Here is a 7,600-nt window from a genome sequence, read left to right as displayed (position 1 = left end):
GTCAGAACCTGCAAGCAAATCAATCAACCACAAACACAATCACACTAATAAGACTATGAGTAACTACGACTCGATCTAACTTGTAACACCGTATATCGGTGCTACACTAACTCGAGGGTTCCATAACCCTCTACGACACTCTAACACAACACTCTAACCTGGGCCCTGGTGACTTCGTGTTCCTCCTCCCTATCGGCAATATCCTATCTTCCTACCACAAAGGCCAGAAGAAGGAACTTTCAACCGACCGCGGCCCACAGTCCTTCGGGTCACCGCGCGACAGCCCACAGTCCTTCGGGTCACTGCCACATTACACCGTCGTGTAATACTCAGCCATAGTACATGACACCGTTCGTCTGAGTCTTCCCGATCCAGCGAATAAGGGGTTTCCTTGAACCCGCTGGGTACGAGGCCGAGGAAACACTAATCACCCCTACACATGCCTAGTATGGGCGGGTCACGCACATACTGTCGGCACACTCACAACAAAACAAACTCAATCTAGAACCTAACCTAAAGCCAAAGTTCCAGATCCTAACTAGACACTCAACTCTACAACACAAACCAGTAGTACCAGTAGTCCGGCCTATATGGCCTAAGACCCTTAGTACTAACTACTAAACAATAATATCAATACTAAACAATACAATCAAACCATTACCCAGATAGTCCAGCCTCCCGCTGAGAAACTATCTTTAAAGATAACGGGAACCTGCACTCAACAATATCAACACGCAATAATAGAAAACATGATGCATCCTAGCCCTAGTCCTAGTCAGGTTATTAACTCAGTCTTAATTCCATTCATCTCAGCTTAGCCCTTGCTAAACTGAGTCCGGTTCCATAAATAAAATAACCCTAAGGACTCTACCATTCAATAACGTGATCATTCTAATCTATATGCAGACTCGATCTACCCTAAATTCCAAGTGGAATTCAAACAAACCAACTCACAGTGTTCTAGGCGAGAAGCTGCTGGTTGATCGAAGAGGACTTGGCCAAAACCCAAGGGACACCTTGACTGGACTGGACTGAACTGACCTCGACTTGGACAGACCCTCGGCTTGATCATGAAGACACGAACAGGTCTGGACGGCCTGATCTGGACAGAACCTCCTTTAGCTCTTGGACAGTTCTTCGGACTTCCCGGCGGAGTATCGAACAGAACTTCGACTGATCTGAACCCGTGGTTCTGAACTAACTCTGGGCAGCACCTCCACTTGACCATCATATAATATGACTGGCTTGGACGAATTGAATTGGACAGAGCTTCCGCGTCACAATCGTAGAGAATCGCCGATTGGACGGAACTGGCCTTCTCGGTGGAGTATCGGTCTTCAGAATCGACCATACTCTAGAATCGATCACTTCCTTCTCTCTCTCTCTCTCTATAGCCACGTTGACTTGACTCCCATCTGATCTGATCTTCACTTGATTGGCCTTCAGTTGGACAAATCCTTCCCAAGGCGATGACTCGAAATCAATGGAGAACTGATCTCGAAAACTCTCTAAAACTCTCGAAATAGCTCGGAATCACTTGCTTTCTTTTTCTACTTTTCTCTCACGTTTTTAATTTGGTTTACACAGGTCTGGATGTGAAGAAATGAGCAGGGGTCGTGGGGTATTTATAGAAGACACCAACCAATCAGCTTCAGGTTGGTGGCCTCCCGTGTGTCGCTCCGCATGGCTCCGGACGCATGCACGGCGGCACCTCGTGCTCCACATGGCTGGCTGCATGTCCAGGAAACATGCAGGACGCCACCACTCCTCCCAGATGTCAGGCTGCATGACTGGAGCTCATGCAAGGCGCCACAGCATCACACACATGTCGATCAGCATGCTTCGGTTGCATGCGTCGCGACATCTCGTGCTTGGCCGATCCACCTCGTGCTTCTACATGTCAAGCTGCATGTGCAGCTTCCATGCACGGCGACACCTCGAGCTTCTCTTGACACTCAGCTGGTTAGACAGTTGCCACCACGTTCTTATCCCTTCTGATCAAGCCACCTCGAGCTTCTCGGTTTCTTTGCGCGATTTCGACCCTTCTTGTGAATTTCTGACCCGCGATCAATCCCGAATATTTTCCGCTCCCATTCTGATTCTCTGAATATTTTTAATAAACTACAGATGATGTCTGATATCCTTTAAAAATATTTCCCGAGCCTCCGGCTTCCTCAAAGAATTTCGTAATACCGAAATTAGGGTTTTCGCCCAACTTTGGGTTTTCCCGTCGTGCTTCAATCCCGTCGTGCTTGCTTCCCGTCCTGCTTAATTCCCGTCCTGCTTCCGACTTATAATGTCTTCAGAATAATATTTTACTGATACGAAGATATTCCGAGAAAACTTCGCGATGAAGAAACGTCAATCTTCAAAAACGTCGAGCTTCTAAACCGTCGTGCTTCAAAAATGTGATTCTTCCAAAACTGCCGTCTGATCAATCTAAGACATTTCGAACAATGGTAGAGCAGCTTTTCTCAACTCATGCTTCACTCACAATCCATTCTTCGACCTTCTTGTACTTCAAATTTCCAGATCGATCTGTATTGCCCGCGACTCAACCACAAAGTTGATGCTCGACCAATCTTCTATTTTCTTCGATCCATGTTAAGTCTTAAGTGATCAAAACTTAACATTCCTTCAATTGCTTTGATTCCCAAAAGCTCGGCTCTGGATTCTGACTTTTGCTCTCTCGACCATTTTATCCCAAAGGGCGGGTTATCACATTCTCCCCCCCTTAAAAGAATTCGTCCTCGAATTCTTAGTTGCGCAATTGCTTAGCTTCACGAAATGTTCCTCCTTGATGTGTAGTGATGATGTTCAGCTTTTGAATAACTTCGTTTGCGGTCTTGGTCATAAGATATGGTTCTTTGCTGGCTCGCCTTTATTTCGGTTTCTTTGGATCTCCATAAACACTTTGGATTTTGAACTTGCTCCACCTTGATAACAACTCCTCCATAACTCCTCATTTCATAACTTTGTGTTGATCACTAGATGTGCTTCTTTATAGGTTGGCCTTAGATATCTCCCCTTGATTTCTTCAGTCTTCTTCTAGATTTTCTGATTCTGAACTCGCTCCATCTTAATCCATCTCCATGCATTTCCTCGGTCTTGAATCCTTTCATTTCTTCACTTCTTGATTTCTCATGCTTCACTTAATCTCAACTCGTCTTCATAACTCTTTACTTTGCTTGCTCATGTCCCTTTGTGTATACTGTCTAAAGTCGCCATAATCGTCTTCATATCTCTTCACTCTGCCTTTCACTGTCCCTTGAGTGTCCTTCCCAATGTCACCACAATCATCTTCATAAATCTTCACTTGAATGATCACTGCGTCTTCTTCTTAGCTTTTACTTTGCTGCCCAACTAATTTCTCATGATACGATCTTGCCAATCTGCGCCTCTGATTACTCCAACCATTTCCTCGATCTCTCATTTCCCAGATACTGATGAAGTCCTTTCCCAACGAAGTCTTGTTTCTTCCCATCTGTCCAGTCCATACCACATCCCAGTTCTCTGAATCTGTCTCTCCTCTTTCGCTTCGGGTTTGGGTTTGGCCTTGAACTCCCTCCACTTTAAGGTTTTCATTCCTTAAAGTTCCGATCAACAAACATACTTACTCGCTGCAACTCAAAAGAACACTTAACATGCAAGTTAGTAGACAATTAATCAAATAATCCACTAACCCAGCAAATACTAACAATGCAACCTAACCGCAATTCTAACCAGCAACCTAACAGTTCTACCCAAGCAACCTAACAGTTCTACCCAAGCAACCTAACAGTTCTAGATTCCACTATCTCAATCCAAATTCCTAAAACCACAAATCCTATCGCTGGACGTGACCGGTTTCCCTAATGCCTTTTGTGACTCATTTTGACTCGATAAATATTTAAAACCGATTAAATCATGAGTTCCGGAAGCATGGACGAAACCATGCTCTGATACCACCTCTGTAACACCCCCGAACCGTCCTAGACATATGGTCGATCAACCGGCCAACAATCAAACAAGAACATGACTGATCGACCGTCCATCACCCAGGGTTAGAGATGAATGAGCCAACCGGCCAGCCAACAATCAAACAAGAACATGACTGACCGTCCAACCCAGCACCATGGTCCGGAAGCGCTACGTGACGGGTTAGGGACGATCCGGTCAGAGTCACAAGATTTAATACACGACCTAGACCAGTTCATCCACTAACTCGTCCCGCTGCGTCAAGGCATAAGGCTTTGCAACCCGTACCTAGAGTTAGCGTTTTCCGTTAGATCGAGGCCTAAGGCTTTTCAACCCGTACTACGACCTAACGTTGTGTTAGACCGGACTAGTCAAATATCAGAGTACTCATGAAGCGCATATAAAACAATTACTTTATTGATTCGAGAAATATCCATACATTGATATAATTCGAGACCGGTCCCGGCCTAATGCCAAATCGAGTCAACTAAACACAAATCCACAATACCGTTTACAAAAGGCATGAAAATCTACACCGGCGGTCCTAACGTCCAGCACCAAGCTATCCGATCATCCTTACCTAAAGCGACCTGCAAAAAGGACAACGGAGTTGGATGAGTAACCTAATGTTACTCAGTGAGCTGGCGGCCTCTACCCGCAACCTAGACTCTACCCAGACAACCCAAAATAACAATCAATCTAGCCGTAGCATGCAATAAAAGCTAAGGCTAAGCAAACCGTTACTAAGTTAGACTTGGCCTCCTGCCATGATCTAGCTTCAAGTAACGGGAACCTGCATTAAAACAAGTCAACAAGCAATCCCTAGTTAACCATATATACGCTTGAGTTCAGTACTCATGTAGTGTTAGACACTTAGACTATACAAATACCATTGGCCGATCGACCAACAATCAAACAAGAACATGATCGGCCAACCAATGATACCGCATAGCTTTAATATCCACCACCCTTCACAAGCAATCACTCAAACACATATAGGCCAACGTCAGGCCTACACTAACAAAATACACATCAAGCCTAATCCGGTACCTAAGCCAGACTTAGGACTTAATGTCAGAACCTGCAAGCAAATCAATCAACCACAAACACAATCACACTAATAAGACTATGAGTAACTACGACTCGATCTAACTTGTAACACCGTATATCGGTGCTACACTAACTCGAGGGTTCCATAACCCTCTACGACACTCTAACACAACACTCTAACCTGGGCCCTGGTGACTTCGTGTTCCTCCTCCCTATCGGCAATATCCTATCTTCCTACCACAAAGGCCAGAAGAAGGAACTTTCAACCGACCGCGGCCCACAGTCCTTCGGGTCACCGCGCGACAGCCCACAGTCCTTCGGGTCACTGCCACATTACACCGTCGTGTAATACTCAGCCATAGTACATGACACCGTTCGTCTGAGTCTTCCCGATCCAGCGAATAAGGGGTTTCCTTGAACCCGCTGGGTACGAGGCCGAGGAAACACTAATCACCCCTACACATGCCTAGTATGGGCGGGTCACGCACATACTGTCGGCACACTCACAACAAAACAAACTCAATCTAGAACCTAACCTAAAGCCAAAGTTCCAGATCCTAACTAGACACTCAACTCTACAACACAAACCAGTAGTACCAGTAGTCCGGCCTATATGGCCTAAGACCCTTAGTACTAACTACTAAACAATAATATCAATACTAAACAATACAATCAAACCATTACTGTTGTAGGCACAGGGGGGGTAACCCACGAATTGATAAAAATGGTGGAACCAAGGTTTAAACCTGAAAACAAAGAGAACCGATTTTTATGAGTTTTTAGAGTTTTATAATGCAAACAGAAACAAATATGAAAACAAATGAGATGATGATGATAATGATAATAAAACAAGATAAATAAACAAAGGATAGGATGGAATCAGGCTGCTGGATGTGTATCACTCTCAGCTTGATCAAATGATGGCTTGAAGTGGATTTGCGGAGGAAGGTTTGATTGAATCTCTCAATCTGATGGAATGATGGATCGAAGTGATTGACTCTCTCAATCTGTGTACTGAGCTTGTTTGATTTTCACAAACAAACTAGACTCACGAAATCAATAAGACAACAAAGAATCTCTCTTTGAATCCTAAAGACCGATATTTTATACAAAGAACAACTTTGATAAAACTGAATAAACTTTCTATTAACTTGGTGATTAAGGGTGTCTCTTTACAATGACTATCTAAGAGCTTATATAATGCTCTGGAAACTAATTCTAACGTTCATAATAAGAAAAGAAAGGAAACAAATCAAGCAAACTAACAAAATCGGAAACTAGCCGTTGGAGCCTTTTATGGGATTTTGGCTCCAAGTGAGAAACTTGATTCTTCTTGAACCTGGACGGTTTAAGGGGATAAGAGAGCTTTCTTGGGACCTTCTTGAATGCTTGATAGATGCTGATCTCGTCCTTGCCTTGGTAGAAAAAAGAGCTGTTGGAGTTTGAATGCAAGAGACTCCAAATAAGGCAGTTTGGTGATAATGGGGATCTTCTTATTCCTATGTGGGCTGGTGCATGGGATGAAGTTGTAGAACTCTTCTGGCTCCTGTATAATGTCTCCTGGATGTCTTGGTTTAGTCTGGACGTCGTCTGGTTCTCCTGGTTGGATTGGAATTGCTTGGAATGGATCAAACCGAAAGATTGTCCAATCTTTCCATAAATAGCTCCGGTTTGATTTAAGTGATTCTCCATTGAACCGACTGATCTCCTGGGTTCTGGTGCAGCTAAGGACTTCTGGAATACCTCCTGATTGGTTGAAATGATCTCCTGGTCGCCAATTTCTGGTTTGAAGCTGATTGAACCGGTTAGCTTCCAATTGAGGCGAGTGTAGCACTGGTTTGACCGGTTCTGGCAAATTGAACATATCTTCTGATTTCCGTGTCCATTTCTCCTGATCTTTGGCTTTCTGGAAAGCTGAAAGAATGCTCTTGAATTTGATGACGGGATTTACTTCAGGCCGCTCCTTACTTGAGCTTAAATCTCCTTCTAAAGTCGGATACTCGCAGATGGACAGGCTGAGAAACCTCTGAGTTGTAAAATTCATAACGTCTTGCTCCGTGAATATTTTGGCCCAATTCCAATTGTCCTGGACTCCTTCTTGAGTGTAGAATCCATAAAAATTAGCCTCGTGATTTAAACCCTCCTGGTTTGTAAGATATGGCATTTTTCGTGCACGTATGTCCTGGTTTGCGCCTTGGCTGGTTGAGTAGGGCTTTGGGTTGACCTCCGGTTCAGTTGCTGATCTGATGACCACATCATCCCCTCCCTCTTGACAAGGTTTCGACCTCGAAACTGTATAATCTGCACCAAGATAGAGCAAGTCAGCTTTCATTCTCTTTTGAGATTCTAAAGCCTTACCTTGGCATTGTTTGTGTTTTGCTTCTTTAAGCAATATGGACTGCATTGTCTCTTGAACAATCTTCTGGTCCATCTCAAGAGTCACGCCTGGTGGTTCTTCTTCTTTAAATTCTTGCTTCTTAGTTCCTGTTACATTACCCTTTGACAAAGACAAGTGCATCATACAAGAATTTTGAGCTAATAAATCAGATTGAATAAGACTATCACTCTTTATAGATAAATCTGTTTTCTTTTC

This window comes from Brassica napus, unplaced genomic scaffold, assembly GCF_020379485.1.
Source record: "Brassica napus cultivar Da-Ae unplaced genomic scaffold, Da-Ae ScsIHWf_275;HRSCAF=454, whole genome shotgun sequence".
Lineage (NCBI taxonomy): Eukaryota > Viridiplantae > Streptophyta > Magnoliopsida > Brassicales > Brassicaceae > Brassica > Brassica napus.
The sequence above is the reverse complement of the archived record's forward strand: the minus strand, read 5'-3'. Positions refer to the sequence as shown.